The 22,327-nt window shown below is 33.5% G+C and overlaps 1 protein-coding gene across 2 annotated transcripts in view; it reads right to left on the minus strand.

The window, feature by feature from the left end:
• FAF1 (Fas associated factor 1) overlaps positions 1 to 22,327 on the minus strand; it is a 378,757-nt gene that overhangs the window by 180,971 nt on the left and 175,459 nt on the right. The window lies entirely within an intron of this gene.

The raw sequence follows: 22,327 nt of genomic DNA on the forward strand, positions 1-22,327 counted from the left end.
CGTATTTCACCTAGGACAGGCTATAATTATAAATCTGCATAATCTATTCAATGTTTTAAATGATTCAAGATGTGTAATGATTCAAACAAGAGATATATTTCAAGTTTCTATGTGGGAGAGAGAATGGTGGTAATTATTTTTTCTAGAAGGAGTGGAAGGAAAAACCTTACATTTTCTTCACTGTTTTATATGTTTCAATGTATAATAACTTATTAATAAAGAAGCACAGGTTATTTCTTTGAAATCACCCCAAATCAGAAACTATTTCAACACAATATTTATTAATTGAGAGCCATCCATTAATATATTACTTAGGTCCTTCCTCAAAAGAAAATATAGTAATGATAACTTTTATTTTAAATACTGTTACAGTTTAAAAACTAGTTTTTTAACTTGCAACATTATACTTTTTACTTTAAAAGAAGAGGTAGTTAATTTTATCAGAATAAAGTGTTGAACGGTTAAACTATTATTCAGTAATTAAGACGTATCATATCTTTCTCCTTTTTTTCTAAGTAGGTTACAAAAATTGTTTCATTCTGTATTTATAAATAAAATAATCAAACTGTAAGAATGGAGATAATCCATTTTAGCTAACTCTTCAGGTTAGTTCTGGGATTACCTCACTGTAAAAAAGAAGCTAATATTGAAATGTTGCACATATGTTCTACAATATGACTTCAATATGGAGAACAAGCAGCATTCATTCAAGTTTTTAAAATGCAGAAGCCTGAAGTACCATGTTGTCCAATTACAGCATTTTGTATCACATTACCGTTTATTATACATAAACACTTCTAAGATACCCTTCCAGTGAAATGGAGATATATATTCACTGGGGAAAGAAAGAAACAAAACAAAACCTGGAACTCAATCTATTTTTATCTCTAATGTACACCTGTGAAAAAAGATTTAGTACAGGAGAACTGAGGAGTTTGGGGGCATGGCTTGATCCCCACTCAATTCAAACAAACAGCTGTTTTTCAGAGGTTCTTGGCAATGGCCAGTCTACCATGTAGTATTTTTTTTATGGTCAGTCAAATCAAGTTTGAAAATTTTCATTAGTCATTACCAACCCAACAATTTAACCAAATCCAGTTGGGCTAACCTCTGACCACTTCCACTAGCTAGTGCTATTTCGTCATGCTTAAACATTAGTGCTCTTAAGAGGAAAGGCATTCTAAAAACCCAAAGTATTATTATTATTATCATTTATTAATAAAAGAAAGGGAAAGGACGGAAGACGGGAGTATGGGGAAACTTCAGGCCTCAAGGCAAAAAATTCCTTTCTTAAAGTTATTTTTAATTATGTTGTCTAGATACACCAAGTGTCATCAGCTATTTTGAGGGTGAGGGGACGGCAGGACAAATATTTACATCTGTTGGAAAGGTGGCAAGGCTACCCCTGCGTTGGCAAATATACACAAATATTATGAGTTGAGTATATAAACAAATAACTTTGGAGTGGGATTCTTTAAATTCCACCTTAATTCCAAAACACAACAATGTGGTATTATGAAATAAACAGTATTTTTCTTCTTTCATTAACTCATCTGTAACTGCGCTGAACTGAATAACATTCCTTTGCTATTCTAAGCCTGAAAAGCATGTTCTGGCTATAGTGTTATGTTGGTATAAAGCACAACGCCAGACTGATGTGCTGAACAAAAGTGATCAAAGTTAGAGTAATGTTAGCCATTGCACAAGTATTTGGCTTCATTGTTCTCCCCAGAATGACATCTGTTAAGCAACTTGTCATAGAATAAACTGGTTAGTGCAGACAGAACTTGGCTGAGAGGGTACAATGTAAAGCATGTTAGGCTAATGTTTGATTGTTCCAATTGAAAAGCTAAATTCACAGAGTTTCTGAAATTAAGCCAAAAGAGCCTTGTGTTAACCTACAATCACTAAACAACAACTTGAGTGAAAACAAGTAAGTTTTTCAAGAATAATTCCATGTTTATCAATTTTTTAACAGCAGGCAGGTTTTACCATTATAAGGAAGAAAGACAAGTGATAAGATAGCAAAAGTACAAAATGAGTGATGGTTTTATTAATGGAGATAAAAATTCTATTGTCTTCATTAATGGTTTTATTTAATTAAATTTTTAAGTGACAGTCCTGCAGGGAAGGATAAAAATCAGAAATGTTCACAAAGCAAAAGTAAAATGATTCTCAGGAAAGCTAAATGACAAAATATAGCTGTGTATAAAATGATGCAGGTGAATTTAAGGTCATCATGAATTAAATGAAGAAAACAGTTTTTTCAGGGGGGGGGTGAAGGAACAGGATGGAGAAGAAGGATGGAAGGAGGGAGAGAGAGAGGGATGGGGAGAGAGGAAGGACTCAAGGGAAGGAGAGAGCAGGGAGAAGGGTAGAGAGCGTGTAGAGCAGGGTAGTGAGGAGTACTGAGAGACCGACTGATTTAAGAGATTTGAGAGAAGCAGAAAGAATACATACACAGGGTAGGTGGCTATAGCTGGCATGCCCAGCTGCCATTACTGTGCTACTTCTGATGGAGTTTCATCTTTAGAGATTTGTGTTAAATTCCAGTTAAGGACAAGTGGCACTTCACAGGGTAACATTTCCTAAGGGCCTTTTTGTCTTACACATTTTCTTTGATCAGCATTGGCTCAAAATCATGCTGAACCTTCATAATCTTCTCAGTTCTTGTTATACATTAAGCTCTAAATCTATGAGATTTCAGGCTGCTAAACTATGCAAATGTTTCAATTAGTTCTGAAAAAATTTAATAAATGCTTTGATTACCAGCTGAACATTAAAATTATGTTACAAACTATACTGTATTTGGATCAAGTGTTCTAGATTGACAATAGATTTTCCAGAGCTTGTTTTCTAGATTTTCTAAAAGGACAATTTTACTTCTTCCCCACTGCTTCATATAAGACAGCTGTTTGTAAATAAGAAAAAAAAGTACAAATCAGAGTAACCTGAAATAGCACAGAATTAATGCAGTACTGATTTACATCTATTTACATATAGAAATTAACATAAGCAATGATCTCCACTTCAAACTTCCTGTTTCTTCACTGTGGAAATTTCAGTTATAAACACAGCATTGGGGGAAAGATCATTTTATTATGAACTACTCAATATAAAATTATGTAAGATATTTATCTCCTGCAAAGTTTTGAGTTTAATAAATTTTCTAACAGTTGTACATTTTAGTGAATGTTACCAGAATTTCCTAGAAAAAAATTCTTAGGAAACTACTCTGCTACAGGCTAACTTATGAGACTCAGATTAGCCTTAAATGAGCTATTGTAGCTATTCAAATTGAAAATAAAAATTTAGTAGATAACTTTATCAGCTATAATAAAATCATTCCTTGTGAGCTAAATGTTGGTTACATTACTTGAAACTGTTTCAGGGAAATTTAAATATCATTCAGGCATTATCCAAGTAAAAGCATATTCCAATAACAGAAAAGTCACCAAGTTTGAGGTATTGTGGCATAATGAGAGGCAAGAGAAGTAGATTTCTAGTCCTAATTCTGCTCAGCTGTTAACTGTGGTGCACGTTGGTCAAACCTCTCTGAGACCTATTTACTCAATATTAGAAGAGGATAACATGAGATCACTACTGATTTTCAAAGTTCTAAAATCCTGTATTTTTTTGGAAAATATTGGAGTTAATCTTAGGTACATGAAAAGAAGAGCTAAATATATTTAAGACAAGTAAGTAAAGAGGGAAAGTTTAAAATCATTAAGGCTAGACAATGAAAAAAAGTAGTAAAGAGTTAATAAATGTAACATCAAAAATGAAAATTGCAAATAATTTCAGTTAAGAAATACAGATATAATAATATATATATATAATTTTAGGTGATTTTTTTTCTTGGATTAAAAAGTCAGTTTTTGCTTTTAATTACACAAAAGAGCCTAGATTTAAAAAAAAAAAAAAGACTACATAACATTTTCTCCTCATGAGCTCTCATTTAAAAATAAAGCCTGTCACACTGGTCTCCCAAATAACTATTTCATCAACTAAATGTTATCACTGAGGCTAGAATTTTGGCAGAATACCATGAGCTAAGTGATACAGTTGTAAAGTTCTATAATTTATCTCAACATCTTTAAAATTTTGAAATCTTGCCTACAATTTTTCACATATCAAACATCTTAATATGGCAAAAATAAAAACAAAACATTTAATTGCCATGGGCTTAGAACAATCATCAGTTTGTTAGCACTCCAGTTTCTACATTTTTTTTTAATTAAGAATACTATGGCAAGTTATAGCCCTTACAAAAAAGCACCCTGAAACAGCATACTTGTATCTCATTCCTCATCAATCCTAAAAGAAAAAAGCCTTTGGTCATATTAGAACCTGAGCTTATTCAAATTTTAAATATATTAAACTTTCAACTCCAAGTATTTCACACCATCAAATGATGATCTGGCTAAGAGTTTGCTAAACAAAGCTTCATCAAACAAATAAGTGTGTATGTATGTGTGTGTGTGTGTGTATTTTTAAATAAGACATACTGACTAGGCTTAGTTCCAGTTTCTTAGCAATCATTGGTGCTGTGAAAGGCTTACAGTTAAGAAACCAGTCACTTCTGATCCACACTGGGTTTTGAACACAAACTTCATATCTAAGGACTATTCTTTTTCTTCTTCTTCTTCTTTTTTTTTTTTTTTAACATATTGTACACTCGTTGCAATTGTACATGGATTTGTTTTACTAAGATGCAAGTTCAAACCCTCATAAAAATCCTTCCTGAACAAAACACTTGAAACCGGATGGTGCAAGGGGAATGAGAAGGTGGCATCAGTAATCAAATGTTAATTAGCAAGCTTTTTTTCCCTTCCCTCAGGGCTGGCCTGTGTTGGAGAATTCAAATCAGAAATCAATGCTCCAAGTGTTTAACTATTACTTCTTCTCATTAACCATTTAAAAGACTCAGCAATTCTTTCCTCATAAAAACAGTAACTCGAGACATTTCTTTTTCTCAAATACCATCTTTCCAGAAAACAATGAACATGTTGTTTGAAGAAAACTATAAAATTGAAGTTGCTTTCAATCAAGCTTTTAAACTGACTGCATTCTGTTCCATTAAAACATCTTTTGGCTCTAACTGAATTCTCCATTCCAACAACTGTAACTAAGCTTTGCTTTGTACCATACTTTAAAAACTTACTTCACCTCTTACTTGCCTGTAAAGAAATCTGGCAATTGGCATCTTAAGAGATTACTGGGAATGATGATAATAAAGCTAATCAAATATCAAAACTAGTTTGGAAATGGATTTTAGTCATCCTGAAAACTATCAAGGATAAGATTTAACACTTTCATTAGAAACATGGTTATATTCATAATTTCCTATCCTAAAAGTTTGGTGTGGGTAAAAATGATATAAAAATCACAATGTTAGATCATAAAAGTGACTGAACTAACGGTCATAAATTTATTAAAATGAATTCATATCTTTAGTTAAAGGTTAGGTCTGGATTTCAAAAAAGAATTCTTAAAGAGTTAAGAAAATGTTTATAAATGAGCAAGGTAGAATATACTTCACAAATAAAAAAGATGCTAAATTTTAAGAGCTTTCCAGTAAAAAAGGTTTAGAGAAATTGTGACGTTACAGAAGTTAAAATCATAAACAACAACAACAACAAAAAAGGGGGAACAATTACTTTTCTGCACCTGTGGTTCCCAAAGCGTGGTTGGTGCCTGGATAAGAAGTATTAGTATTGCCTGGAAAGTATCAGAAATTAAAATTCGGGGAACCCATCACAGGCCTAGTGCACCGGAAACTCTGACACCCTGCAATCTGTGTTTTAACAAGCCCTATAGGAAATCTTACCAAGCCAAAGCATAAGAAGCACTGTTTTAGTATGTGTGAATTATAGGCTCTCCCAGTTAGCCACGCCTTTCTAATTAACTGATTCTAAAGTTCTTTGAACTCTTGCCTAAGGTGGCCAGTCCTTTTTGAGAATGAATATGATTAATAACAATTTGTTATAGAAATTCTATAAATGCTATGATTTTTTCGATAATAAAGTGATCATTTTTAGTCTAAGATAGTAATGAAAGATGGCACTACTTCTTCACTACAGACTTCAGAAAACTGAAATAACTGATCATAATTGGTAAATAATAATCTTCATCATTGAAAATCTGCATTAATCTTCAGTTTTTCTGCCTAAAATTTAAGTGTGATTGCTTTCTGGTTATAATACATATTTGGGCATTGCAGTAAAACTGCAAATCACAATAAAAGATCTATTGATCACACTAAATAAACTTGGAAGACACCTGTACATATTAGTTCAACTGAAGAAATATCCCTAAACACCTGAGAACTGTTTGAAGCAAATGAAAGACAACAGTTTTTGGTTTGTTTTTTTTGGTCTTTCTCATAGGTTAGCTGAAACAAGACCCAAAGGAAAAACAGTGTGAGGTTAACCTCATATCAGTCAGTCAAGACTTTCTCCTGGGGCCCAATATTTCCCCTCTATACTTTATGGAAACAGTGAAAGAGCAGTTTTTCCAACAATGGCCTAATATCATAGAAGCAAATTTTTTTTATTGTCCACAATGAATAAAACATCAGTCACTCATTAAATGCTCTTAAAATTTCCCCCTTTTAAAGTCAAGTAAATTAATTTATAATTCCTTCCACAAAAGAAAATACCAGTTAAGTCAAGTCAATCCTAGAAATAACTAGAACATTTATAAGAATAGTTTTATGAGTTTTACTTTAACCTTGAACCATTTAATAAACTTCAATTTTATGAACTACTTTAAAAATTGGTCACATAAAACAAGACACCTGTATACCAGAAGTATTTTTTTAAATTTTTGAGTCTAAGTTTTAGTAGACAAACCATTTGATATAACGTCAGAAGCAGTATACAAGTTACTCTTAAGGACATAATTATACGTGAAACCAAATATTTAGCTACAAAGATAGTCACTGCAGCCTTGTTTATTATCACACACACAGACACACAACTGTCACAATTTTCATATCCAATAATAAGATAGTTAAATAAATGAAATACTATGCAGCCATGAAAATGATTATATAAAACCAGAGTCACCAAAGTAGAGTCTAGAGCCCAAATCTAGTCTGCTGCATCTTTCTGTAAATGAAGCTGTATTGGAACAGCACTACCTCCATTTTTTTATATACTTTCTGGGATGCTTTTGCACTACCATGACAGCAGAGTTGAACAGATGCAACAGAGAATGTATGCCCTGCAAAGCCTGAAATATTTCTTTTCTCACCCTTTACAGAAAAAGTTTGCTTACCTCGATAGAGAAGAATATTTAATAACATGAAAAGTTGTTACATATTAAGGAAAAACTAGGTTATAAAATTATGTACATTTCTGCTTATTAAGTATACATATACATATATGTATATGTACACTAGAAAAAGATACAGAAGAAATGTTAAAATTTGTTCCCTCTATCATGGGATTATGACTCATTTTTATTTTCTGTATATCTGTCTCATTTAAGCATCTATTACTTATGTAATCAGAAATCAAAATAATTTTTTTATTTAAAGACATGTATTTGGAGTCAGAACAACCTATTTTTTACTTTAGCTGTGCCACTAACTATCTGAGTGAAACTGAGTAAAGGAAAGGGGAAGAGAAAGGCAACTGAACATTTACTGAACATCTTCTATAAACCAGGAACTAGCTTTTATGTTAACATATCCTCACAATAACCCTTTACATGTATTATTATCTTCATTTTACAAATAAGGAAACTGAGGCTTAGAGACAACAGATAACTGGCCTAAGGTTAGTCAATGATGAAATTAGGATTTAATTTAGTTCTACAAGACTCTAAAGTCTAGATTTTTTTCATGAGTGATATATCTTCTCTTAGCCTGAATCTGCTCTTCTGAAAAATAAAGAGTTGCAATAAATTATCTTTAAAATTTTTTTCCACCTGACACTTTTATAATCGTAAGGTGTAAGAATTTTCTATGAGACTATTTACACTTACTCTGAACAGTGGTCATTAAGTGGTAACATGTAAGAGTGACCAACTATGGGTGAAACCTCTGTCATGAGAGAAGTGAACTTTTCACACCTGTTGTGCTGGTACAAGCAATGAAGAGCAGTTACAGGCTGTCAATTTTGTACTTTAAGTGCTGTAGAGGAACGACAACTACAAGATCAAATAGCAACTTGTTATTGTTTCAACGACTGAATGCTGCTGTCACAGTAAGAGGGCAGTTCCTGGTGTCACACACAGCTGGGAAAGAAACAGCAAGATATAAAATTTTCAGGAAAATAAATCAAGGTAAAATGAGAAAAACAATTAAAATAGTAAATAAACTTTATCATGGGAGGGTTAACAAAGGCTCCTCCTTATAAAAACGTTTGTCAGTGACTTCTGAGTCATCTATCTCATTAACATCAGTTTCATCCAGAATAAAAGTGTATGAAGACATTCACACTATAGGCCTGATTCTTCTTTGCCAATATACAGTAAATCAATTATGCCCTATCTTGTTACTCCAGTTTTCTCTCTCTCAATAGTTGGGCATTCTTGTCAACCTGTCTTTTGTGCTTTTGATATGGACACGTGAAATTCTGATCAGATCTGTTTTATGTAATCTCTATAAATCCTAAAATAAAATTACATCTATAAGGAAGATGATGTAGGGCAATGCCATTAATCTACTCTGCCAATTTGTTTTTCACAGAACTGCATTTTCTTTTAAATTTTACACACACACACACACACACACACACAAATCAGACTACTTGTATTGCAAATATCATTCAGTTAGTTAATGCCTAAGCCAGGATGATAATGCAGATTTTAAAAATTCTTAATCACTTCTTTGTTCTTCTTAAGACATGCTCTCCCCTCTCCCCCCCAAAGAAAAGACCATTGTTTCTATAGAAACTTCCAAATTTTTCAGATGCTGGCAATCCTACTGTTTTTGGTGAAGAGCCATCTTTATATTTTGATAAAGACTGTGTGTACTCTTTCCCACTCTGGAAGCACCACAATGATGCTCAGACATGATGTTTATGTTTGCTTTGCTGCTTTCTGTTGCCCATCCAGGCCTTTGCCTTTCTTTGAGATGTGGAAAAAAGTGGTGGGAACCATCAGCAATGGAACCTCAGTCTATAATCAGGTCTCTTATAATTTTATCTTTTCTTGTTAACAAAAAAATGCAAAAAACAAAGACAACAAAGGGACTTAGTGTTGGGGTCTGCCATGAATACTAAAGTGGCCTGGGGGTGTGGCTCATCAAGTGAAAATAAACCATTCAAGTCACCCACATCAAGGAGAAAGTTTGGGAACAACTAGGCCAGTGTTTGCATTTGGGGCCCTGGAGTCAGGAGTTACACTACTCTTCACTCTGCTTAGCCGATGCACCAGAAGCAACCTACTTAACCTCTCCTTTTGGAAATATTAAGTAATCTCCAAAGAACAGCCCTGAGAGATATTTGAAAGTGTGTCTGGTCAGTTTTTTGATTCTAACTTGCTACTTTCCAAGATCAGCTTAATTTTAGCATTACTCTCTCTGATATGTGGAGGGTGGGGGAGGGCAGGAAAGATATCTTAAGAAAAGTAGCTGCCTTGGCCAAGTGCAAAGTTACAATAAAAGGATAGGCACTAAAATTATATACCTAGTTAATTTTAGGTAAATGAGATAGAGCTAGAAACTGGTTCCAAATGACAAATCTTTCAAAATGAACTGACACTATGAATGAATGTCTAATACTGTACACCAAACCCTAACTAAGGACTGACGATGCCAGTGCTCCGAAGAGCCATACAACTGGCTTTTAATTAAGGCGGTTAAAATCGTACTCCCAAGGATTTCACTGTTAGGACTGGCTCAAAAATGTAAATATAGCTAACTTATAAGAAAATAACAGGAATACCTTAGCATACTCTTAATGTATTATTAAGATCAGAAAAAATTTTAATCACATGATTCATTAAATAAGCACGCATTCTAAGTAAACAGCCTGAAGTCTCCTGTTAAAAAAATTTACTCCTATTTATTCATTAACAAAGCTATTCCTTAGCTCATCCCTGCCATAACCTACTCTATTCAAAACCATATGGGAAAGGACATTAAAAAACCGCCACAAACCGTGGACTTCTGGTATTAGTGCTACACACTGCATACCCCTATTCATTATTCTACCTCCCTTGTTTAATCTATCATTAAGATTCAGTGACCCTACACTAAATTTAAAGCAGATCCTTCCTTCCTCCCATGCCTAAATTCACATACTTTTCTAGTTGGGGATGCCCTCAAGTATTAACAACTCTACGGGGTTTCTCTAATCTCAGCTCTGAACTATGTCATGCTATAGAACCAAGAAATTGCTGTTTTACATCTCTAACTATGAAGGCTTCCATAAAAAAGGACCATATAATTTACTTAATAAGATAAAGGGGGAAAAATCACCACTTAATAAGTATTTTTTTCATTGTACCTGGTAAAAGAGGCACATGGAGACACTGTCATATGCTGTGTTGTCTTAAAAGTGAATAATACCTAAAGGCATTACTTCACCTATATGCATCACAGAACTTAAGAGTTTTAAATAATGATAAAAATGTCAGGTGTAGACTATCGTAATAAACGGAAAAAAGGAACATGTTGGTTTAAATATATAGTTGATAAAACAACAATCTGGGGGAAAAGAGATTTCAAGAAGTTAAGATAGTACTTCTAGGACATATTAAACTTCATTTTCAAATTACAAACGAAAAATCTAATGTACAATGTGGCAAAACAAAGGGTAAGGAGTTGTATATACAATGGTTTACCACCTGCTAACAGAACTTTCTGTGGCGACAAAAATGTTCTCTATCTGTGCTGTCCAATAGGGTGACCACAGCCCCATGTGGCTACTGAGCACTTAAAACATAGCTAGTGTGACTACGGAAAATAATTTCAAACTTTATATCATTTTAATTAATTTAAATTGCCACATGTGGCTAGTAGCTACTGGACAATGGGTTAAGATTAAGAAAGCAGAGAATATAGAGCAACACAAAAACATACCATTGATAAAACTGTATATTTAAACATCTCATTCTTATTTCTTTATAGCCCTTGAGACATAAAGGTAGAAACACTGTGCTACATTAATTTTTCATATGTATATTTTATTGGCTTTAATAATGTTATTTTAAAGTAGCCTGGTAAGTATTAATAGTAACTATATGCATTAATATCCCCAAACAGAAGGAATAGTAATAGAATATATGTAAATGATAACTGACTTGGAAAAAAATATCAATAATGAACTATATTATAGTCATTAAATATCCAACACAGTAAAATATTCTTTAGTTAAAAATGGAAGTTTATAATTTACATAGCTGCCACATTATATGGATCTAATTATTCACCAATTCATTCATTCATTTACATGGTTACCTGGGAATGACTACAATGATTTAGATGTTACTATAGTAAATCATCTTAAGTGTACCCTTGGCAGTTTTTTTTAACTTTATTTAAGTAAGTGATGATTGAAAACTAATTCCTTCTTTTGGGCCAAGATCCCTAAAGCATTCACAGGAACAGAGCTGGAAAGACAGGTGTAATGGATGCTATAACCACTACCAGTCTCAAACTCTGTTCCTTATTGATATAACAAGTTCTTACTGAGCATTATCACTTAAGTGATTACAATACAGCAAAGAAAGTGGTGGGTAGACAAGATGTTACCTACACTTTTCACTTACTTGGCTTACTCTTCCTTCACAGATTTGGGACACGCTGAGTTCAACTAGACTAAATAATCACAAATCCCAAATTACTGTCAGGTACAAATTAATGAAGTTTATTATACTAATAGCTAACTCAAAGGGATATTTCAGAGTTCTGATCAAAGATATCCTGTCTTCAAACACAGTTGGGTGTTGTTTGTACGTTTTTGCTCAAGTGAATAGATATTGTCATGTATTCCCAAATAAATGGCAAGTGCATTTGATCATATTTTATTTTTTTGTCATGTCATATAATTCACTGCATTATACCAGTACTGAATAAATTTGAGGGTGTCTATTCTTGAAAATGTGGCAGCTTGGTAATCATACCCAATGAAAAGCCAGTTATTTCAGAGCATTGGTTCTCTGACATCCCAGTATTTTCATTCCTTCCTCATGCTGTACATTGATAAGGATGGTGGGAACAGCTGTTGTAAAAGCACAGCTAGACCCGTATCACCTTGGACAATTTAAAGTCAGTCAGGTAAATCCCTATACTTATGTTTATGGTTCTTTCTTCATCCTTTCAACAAACATTTGTTGAGTACTTCCTAAGTTCCAGACTCTGTCACTAGCACAGCTTTCTCAAACTTAAGTGTCTAGAGCACCCAGACTGGACGTAAATGAGTGAAATGTGAGGGGCAAATGACATTCTGCCTTAGCTGTGAGGAAGCAATACTGGGGTGCTTGGGACTATGGACAGACAGCATGTCTCTCCCAGGAAGAGCTGCTACTCCAGAATAGCTGATTGCCGCTCTGGAAAATCAAGAGTTCAGCGTTACTAGAATTTTCTGATTCTTTGAGAAAAGCCAGAAGCCAGATATCTAGTTTTGTTTTGTTTTAAATGTAAAGCCTCCCAAGTTTTAAATGTTGGCAACCAGTTCAAATTATTTTTTCACCCACTTCACTTCAAACTAGGAAGAAAGGAAACAATTTAGATATTCTTTCCCATTTAATAATCACCCTGGGAAATACTTATAAAACACATATTCAAGATGTGAGTTTTAGACATTAACACTTAGGCTGTAGTGTATCACTGCATCATGAAATTTTATTGAAAATGCTGAGATCCTAGTGGTTAAAAAATTACATGCATTCAATATGCAGTAAAATTTAAAAGTTTAATTTAGCAAACTTTCAAATAGCACTTACTATTGCCAGGCACTAATCTAAGTAGTTTACAGATATTAACTGTTATCAGAAACTTTCTTTTTTTAAACTACTTTATTGAGGTATGATTAAAATACAAAAAGTTGTACACACTTAATGTGTACAACTTGATGAGTTATATCTGTGATACCATCACCAATATCTATGCCATAAATCCATCCATCACCTCCAAAAGTTTCCTCCTGCCCTCTTTATATCATTATTACTATTATTTTTGATAAGAACACTTAACATAAGATCTACCCTCTTAGCAAATTTTTAAGTATACAATACAGTTTTGTTAACTATAGACATTATGCTTTACAATAGACCTCTAGGACTTACTCATCTTGTAGAACTAAAACTTTGTACCTTTTCACTAATATCTTCCCATTTCTTCCTTCCCTCAACATCTGGCAATCACCATTCTCCTTTCTTCTTCTATGGATTTGGCTATTTTAGATTTCTCATATAAGTAGTGTCATGGAGTATCTGTCCTTCTGTGTCTGTGTATTTCACTTAGCACAATATTTTCCAGATTTATCCATGTTGCTGCAAATGCAAGATTTTCTTCTTTTTTAAGCTTGAATAATATTCTATTATGTATAAATCACATTTTCTTTATCCGATCATCCAGAGACAAGGCATCTGGGGCATAGAGAGGATATGTAACTTAACCAAGGTCACATTTTATTAAGTATTGGAAGTAGTATTCTGATTCAGGCAGTCCAGTTCAACAGTCCATACTTTAAACCACCATGCTATTTTGCCTCTCTACATTTTATTCCAACTGTGATATACTTAAAAGGGCAAAAAAGTATACACTACAACATACAGTTGGTCTATAGTCAAATTAACAATGTGAATCAAGTGTTTTAGTGTTGTTATAATTCAACCATTACTACATGCATGTTAACTAATCACTTTCTGATTCGATAAATACTAAAGTAACTTGGTTTGGAAACTACTATAATATCATTAAGATGAACCAATACAGAAAGAAAAAATGTTTCATTTCACTAGTAATTAATGAAATGCAAATTAAAACAAAATACAATTCACACCTTTCAATTAGGAAACAACTAAAAATACTGACACAATCTATTGTTGATAAGAACACAATGTAACACTTAATGTTAAATACCACTGGTGAGTGAAGAAGAAGGTAAAGCTTTTTTGAGTGGGAAAAACTGGCAATACGTACCAAAATAAAGTGAACATAACCTTCAACCCAGCTATTCCATTTCTAGGTAGCTATCTTAGAGAAATTCACACAACTCACCAAGTAGGATTGTCACGTTTTATTTTTTAGACGCTTGAGTTCCTGAGTCATTTACGATAAAAATTTATTCATGTACTTTTTGAGTTAATTAAAACAAGAACTAACACTATGATGGAAAATTGTTGTTACACTTTTCAATGTCAACCTGAATGTATGGGATACTTTCTTCATTTTATTTCATTTTATTTATTACTGAATTTTTTAAAAGTATGAGTTGTGAAGCAAATCTAGGCCACCTATGTAAACCACAAAAGGGAAATAATTAATTTGTATTTTTTGGATAACTTAAGACTATTTGAGATAGCTACTACCCATTCAAAATTAACACTTGACATCAGGCCCTTCTTCTGCTCTAAGCAGTTTCAACCAACCCCCAACCCCCTGCTTCTAAGATATCCCACAATATAAAATCTAAAAACTGCATCAGGAGTTTCTCTAATCTCTCATAAATCCAAATAGCATTAGCCTCATAGGCAAGTGTTTAGGGACTGAGTAACCAGGCAACTGTACACTATTGAAACCACAATGCCATTTTTATTTAATTCATGGGTCAGGCAATGTCAAGCATATGTCTAAGAGTAAGTTCATTAGTGTTTGACCAAGGTACTATAGGGAATCCTTTTTAACTCTAGCCTACACATTTCAAAAAACTCACCATTTCTATGAGCAAAGCACAAGGAAGAGGGCAAGAACTAGACAACTTGATAAAGTAAAATTAGTTGCTTACACTTCCCTGGGTTACTACATACAAAGGGCTTTACAGCACTGCCTGGAAAAGGGAAAGTGCTCAGTACATGTTAGCTTTTATTGTTAAGAGTATTTTATCAGATCTAAAACACCATCAATTGTTTATCACGTCATTGTTTTAAATATGGTAAGAAAGGAAAACAAGATGGGGGAATCTAACAAGAGGCTCTGCAAAAAGTTAAGACACCAAAATGCTATTCCCTTAAAGACAGAATATTCCAGAATTAAAGCTGCCATTCAGAAAGGCACAGCAAGAGAGAGAAAGTAAAAATAATCACTCCTGAGAATTTGAACCACAATCAGGCATTCATGCAGGTTTTGATACAAGTTCACACTACCAGTGTGATTCAAAGAAAAACTCAGTAAACAATTTAATTCAAAGTGCTATCCAGTTGGTAGTATCTCCAGGTGACCATCTGAAACAGCACAAATCCTATCTGGAAGAATTTAACTTTGTTGCAGGCAAATAGCCACTGCAAGGTATTGTGTATAAGACACTCCTTACTCTCAGATATGTGAAAATAATAGAAAAACATTTTAAAATCAATTAAATATGGTGGCATTGTAAAAAAAAAAAAGAGAGAGAGAGAGAGACAAAAAAATTTTTTTCTTAGGCCAGATTCTTTATCTACCAAATCTGATGAATCAACACTCAGTACATTGTTTTGTAACTGCTAAATGTGACAACAAAATTACAGAGTAAAAATAAGCTAGTTCCAATTTTTAAAAGGGTGCAGTTATTGGATTTTAAGTATCAACTTCATTCATTTCTCCACTTATTTAACTATTAAACGCCACATGCTTTATACAGTACCACATTCCTCAGTATCCCTATTAAATATATGGTATTATTCTACTTAGAGATGAGAAAAATGACACCTAAGGAAGCCCAACTGCTTCTCCACGCAGACATTTAACAGACAATGAAAAGGTAACATAGCCAAACTAAATTATCCTCACCCAGTCTTCCCTATTTCAATAAATGGCACTACTAGTTCCTCAGTCACTCAAGTCAAAATTCCAGGAATCACCTTTCATTTTCCCCTTAATCTCACTATCCATTCCTTTTAATCCATAACCGAAACAGGACTGATAGGATCTCTCAGCTGGACTACTACAATAACCACCTCACTAGTCCAGGAGTTTTCACTTTGCCTTCTGCAATCCATTCTACACACAGAGCAAAATTAGCATTTAAAAAAAAAAGCTAGATTATATAATTTCTCTATTTAAAACCCCTAAAAGCTTCCCAAAGTTCTTAGAATGATTTGGCACCCACCTACTTCTCCAAACTAATGATTTATTATTACCTTCTCATCCACCAAGTTATTTGTTTAAAGATGAATATGTAACTGAAGCTGAGTCAGTTAAATCAGCAGCAAGAACTCTGCTGTAACCAGAAGAAAGGCAACTTTCACCAAAGTTACTAAACTGGCAGAATAAACTCAGAACTTTATGTAGTAGTCACTGTATCACTACTTGGGAAACTACTAACTGAGAATAAAGATACTTTAGAAGAAAGCAGAAGCAAGAGACAGACACAGAGAACAGTTTGTGCTGGCTGGTGCTAGATTCATACCAATTTGTTTATTATTCAAACATTAAAAACTTGCTATATGTCAAGCATGATGCTGGGTAGACCCTGACAGGATCTGAAGATAAAAGAAACCTTTTTTATGTATATCAGAAAAATGATGTTTCCTTAAAACACAGTTACTTTCATGCCTCCATGCTCTTTCCTCTTGTCCACTCAGAAAATTCTTACTCATTTTTGAAGGTCCGCCTGCCTCAAGAGAAGGCCTTCTTCAAACCCTGCAGGTATAGATAATTCCAGTCCCTACAATCTTTCAACAGACTTTTGTTATAGACTTACTAAATACTCTTTAATATTTATAGGTTTATCTCCTTAAATAGGAAGTTCACATGCAAATTATTCCTGTGCTATATAAGCTGCTAGAATGGTGCTTAGCACATGGTAGGAGCACCAAGAATATGTACTGAACATATTTCTTTCACATAGGCAGATCTTCATACAAATGCACCAAATTTAATATATTATATTATTAAGTAGCAAAAGACAGTCATGAAGAGCCAAGAAGAAAAAGTCATTCTATCTCTGTGAAAGACTAGTGAAAGTGTTATGGAGGTGGCACTTTTGAGCATAGATCTTAAAAACTTTCTAGTTATGGACATGGAATCAGAGCAGAACACAGCATGAACTAGCAAAAGGCACAAAAGTTTGCAGGAATCTGTCTAAAGAATGCGGAGCAGCCCTGAGCAGCTGGAGCTTTTGGTGAACAAGGGGGAATAAAGGTGAATTTGTTTTTAGCTCATAATGCTCAGACATGAAGAGAGCAATTATTATTTCTCAGTAGATATTTAGGGGATAGAACCAAGCATCAAATGGGTACTGAATTAGACCTTAACTTGCTACAGAACACTGTACTAGATAACAGTAGTATAGACAAATAAGTAAGTCACACACACTATCCTCCTGAAACTCAGAATGAAAAGAGAGCAATGGACATGACAATAAAACAATTTTAACACAATCCAGGCAATAATTAATCTTAAAATAATATTAAAGTATGAATTGAGGCCCTTTGCACTCTCTCTTCCCTTTGGAGATGGCCCGCACTCTGTATATGGAGTATGTACCTACTTTTACTTTAACCTGAGCACCCAATTTCCACACCTCCTTCCTTGCCTTTCTCTTGCCTTACACTCTATGCAGTATGCATCTCTCTAAATAAATATACATTTATTTAAAAAAAAGTATGAATTGAGTGCATATTATGTTTCAAACATTGTTAATAGCTTTAAATACACTAACAAAGTTAATCTTCATAACAAACCCCTGAGATATGTCATCATCTCAGAGATGAGGAAACTGATGCAGGGAGAGGCTAAATAACTCCTAAGGGCAGAAAGTTACTAAGTGGAGAATCTAGTACAAAGTAATTGCTGTATCAGTATAGGAGAGAAAGAGAGTGAGCTTATGGATTAAAGACTTAAACATAAGACAAGATACAATAAACCTCCTAGAGGAAAACATAGGCAAAACATTATCTGACATACATTTAAAAAATTTTCTCCTAGAAGAAATAAAAGCAAGAATAAACAAATGGGACCTAATGAAACTTACAAGCTTCTGCACAGCAAAGGAAACCAGAAATAAAACAAGAAGAAAACCTACGGAATGGGAGAAAATTTTTGCAAATGAAACCGACAAAGGCTTGATCTCCAGAATATATAAGCAGCTCATACGACTCAATTAGAAAAAAATAAACAACCCAATCCAAAAATGGGCAGAAGACCTAAACAAGCAACTCTCCAAGGAAGACATACAAATGATCAAAAAGCACATGAAAAAATGCTCAATATCACTAATTATCAGAGAAATGCAAATCAAAACTACAATGAGGTATCACCTCACACCAGTCAGAATGGCCGTCATTCAAAAATCCACAAATGACAAATGCTGGAGAGGCTGTGGAGAAAGGGGAACCCTCCTACACTGCTGGTGGGAATGCAGTTTGGTGCAGCCACTATGGAAAACAGTGTGGAGATTCCTCAAAAGACTAGGAATAGACTTACCATATGACCCAGGAATCCCACTCCTGGGCTTGTATCCAGAAGGAACCCTACTTCAGGATGACACCTGCACCCCAATGTTCATAGCAGCACTGTTTACAATAGCCAAAACATGGAAACAGCCTAAATGTCCATCAACAGGTGACTGGATAAAGAAGATGTGGTATATTTATACAATGGAATACTACTCAGCCATAAAAACCGACAACATAATGCCATTTGCAGCAACATGGATGCTCCTGGAGAATGTCATTCTAAGTGAAGTAAGCCAGAAAGAGAAAGAAAAATACCATATGAGATCGCTCATATGTGGAATCTAAAAAACAAAAACAAAAACAAAAACAAACAAACAGACAAAAACAAAGCGTAAATAAAGGACAGAAATAGACTCACAGACAGAGAATACAGACTTGTGGTTACCAGGGGGGTGGAGGGTGGGAAGGGATAGACTGGGATTTCAAAATTGTAGAATAGACTACACTGTATAGCACAGGGAAATATACACAAAATGTTATGATAACTCAGAGAAAAAAATGTGACAATGAGTGTGTATATGTCCATGAATAACTGAAAAATTGTGCTGAACACTGGAATTTGACACAACATTGTAAAATGATTATAAATCAATAAAAAATGTTAAAAAAAAAAAAAAAAGAAAGAAAGAAAAGAAAGAGAGTGAGCTTGACCAGAAACATTTCTTACAGGCAGTAAAATTTTGTCATAGTTGTTGTACTAGGTGATTGGGTTATGACAGGGAATGAACACACATGGTTTTACTCTCATGAAGCCTACAGTCTAATGGGAAAGACAAACAAGCAAATACATAAATACATAATTACAACCTGTGATCAATCGTATGAAGGAAATAAAATAGGTAAAACAATAGAAACCAACAAAAGAATAGAGACCTACTTAGACTGAAGGGATGCTGGCAGAAAAAGTCAAATGACATTTAAACTGAGACCTGAAGAATGAGGAGCCAATCATGCAAAGAATGTTCCAGACAGAAGAATTAGAGGCAGGCCAGAGTCTTTTGCATTTAAGTAAAAGAGGCAATGTGCTAATTCTCAGTAAATAATTTCTCAATGAATTCTACCTTATTTCTATCAGTTTTATTTCAATTTAATATTACTGAAAACATTTTTACTGATTAATAAAATCATAACTCTATGCAGTTAAAATGTAAAGCACATAGCAGGAAAATATAAAATAAAAATATTGGTAATTACCCTCTTTTCACATATATTTGTATGTCACAGATATTCTAAAAGCCAATACTAAAAATAGTTTTTGTACATGTATTTAAGTACAGTCTGAACCATACCTCTTGGCAGTTAACACATCTAAGAGTAACATCACATAGCCTGGCAAACTATTCCATTTCTGATAAATGACCTACACAGGAATAAGTTCTAGAGACTGGAACTTATATCTTTGCTTCAATATAAGTAATATTTGCCTTGAGATAAAACCTAGCTAAAAAAGGAGAATCATTTTCACTGACATATCTAGTACCCATAGTAGGTACTCAAGAAATTAGTTTTGTTTCACACTGAATTAATTTTGATACAGAATTAGAGGATCTTAAAAGATGAAAATAATGTTTTCCAAGCTGAAGAAATGTTAAGCTTTGATAGCATATAACAGACTGAAAATAGGAATATTTAATTAACGTTTTATAAGACTAGTGTTCAAGTGTTGCTGATAATTAGCTTTATCATTAAATATTAATTATAATTTTTAGTTTGTTCCCTGCTACACATATTTAGATAAGATGCATTTTACAGAAAGGATCCTTTGAAACAGAAGTTATAATTCTCTATCATATTATTAAGAAAACATATTGAAAATCCAATGCAAATTCTAAGAACTTTAGAGCCAGAGTGACCTATGGGATTGTCTAGTCAAAATAACTACTCAATGTAGTAATCTCCATAACAAAATTCTTTCACAACTGATCAGACTTTTGAGAGAATTTCTATCCCTCTCCAAGAAGTTCAGATCAATTTAAAGTACTTCTGATTTGCCCATTCTTATAGTTAGAACATTTAGGCACAGAATTTAAGCAAACCAATTATTTGCAGTCTACAGAAATTACATGCAAGTAACCTGAACAGATACTTCTACAGATACAAATTGACCATACACTATAGATCACAGACACTACATTAAGAATTCTAATTATTTTTATAAAACGCCTGAAAAAAGAAAACTTTCTTAAGTTATATGCTTAATTTGTTGATGACCTTTACTTTGTCAGAAAAAAGCAGTTAATTTTTTGTTTTGATTTACTGTAAATGTCAAATGTTTATTAGTCTCTGGAAATGATTCAATGATATTCTAATACCACATACTTGAAAACAAACAGTAAGCACTATAAATTTTTAACCCAAACAAGCATCTCCCATTTTTCTGAATAGCTTCCATCTTTTAACTATTTCATAAATAGGTAAGGTTTTATTAAAATGTCATCACTCCATTATTATTACTCTTCTTGAATCAAACATTTTTAGTACCTGTGGTACATTAATTCCATACAGCACAGAATTTCAGTGTGCAACTGAGTAGCTGATGCTGAAAGATGTACCTCTAGAGATAGAGTGCACTTGCACCTAATTAGAACTGTTTGAAATTTTTCACACTTTCAATAAAACCAACAAATAAATATGCATGTTGTCTAATGTCATTTTCTGTCTGTCTAGATTTTAACCAACTAAATATTTAACCTGTTGTGTAAAGAGAGAATTTGAAAAATAAAATCATGTTGGTAAGGATTTAGCCTACTTACCTCCTTGATTACAAGAGTGAATCTGCTCCATATTTAATACATACTGGTACTCTCAGTCCTTTTAAAAGCAATTTGAAGTACTATAAATCACACAAAATATGGTGTTTAGAACATACAACTTACTGACATCCTTAGAGAGTCAGTTTCTATATTTTCAGTCTTCACTACGTAGTGTTGAGATCTAAACATAGTGTTTACCATGTTCAAAATTTAAAATAGGGAAAAAATGGTTTCAAGTTTTAATAGTAATAGATGGCACATGGAATGGTAAGAAAGCTAGCATTAAAAAAAAAACTTAGATGCATCATGATTATGGAGGATGTTTTAGAAAAACTTAAAAAGCCAAATGACTGTTAACATTATCTTTAAATTTCATTTTATATAAATGTTACATTTGATAAAAATCTACAGGAAGACTAACAGAAAGAGCAAGATGTTTTAAAACAGTAATTTTTAAAGTAATATATTAAGGTCCTAAGACATTACATTTTCATTAGTCGGTATTTATACCATCCATGACTAGAGAGAATTAATTAGTTAGTTACTTCTTCTAATGTGAAAGAAAATCTTTCAGCTAATTTGAGATGGTTCACATTATTGGCTTCCAACTTGGAAATTAAAAGGTAAGTCAGTCAGTTAAGCAATAGATGCCAAAAACCTAGTAGGCAGCAAAGTCATAGTAGGAGTAGCTTAACAAGGTGATAATGGACAGAAATGCCATCCTTACTGTGCCATTGAAACATGTGTTTTTAATAGCCTTGATTTCCAAAAGACACTTTTTTCTTTGGGTCAAACTATGAAGCAGAAAGAAAACTGCAGTCTATGACAACACGCCATTTCAGAACTTGGTCTCAAAAAATGCACTAGATTCTGATATTTAGTCTCTGCCTGCAGGAGTCAGGCAGTGGAGGAATAAGGCAGTTGATACATTCAAATACTTACTTATCCAGTAGTTCAGCCAAGAGCTTTCCTATCACAGGCCAGGTACTGGGGCAGAGATGAATCTGAAGAAGTTCACA

This window comes from Camelus ferus, chromosome 13 (genome assembly GCF_009834535.1).
Source record: "Camelus ferus isolate YT-003-E chromosome 13, BCGSAC_Cfer_1.0, whole genome shotgun sequence".
In the NCBI taxonomy this organism is placed as follows: domain Eukaryota; kingdom Metazoa; phylum Chordata; class Mammalia; order Artiodactyla; family Camelidae; genus Camelus; species Camelus ferus.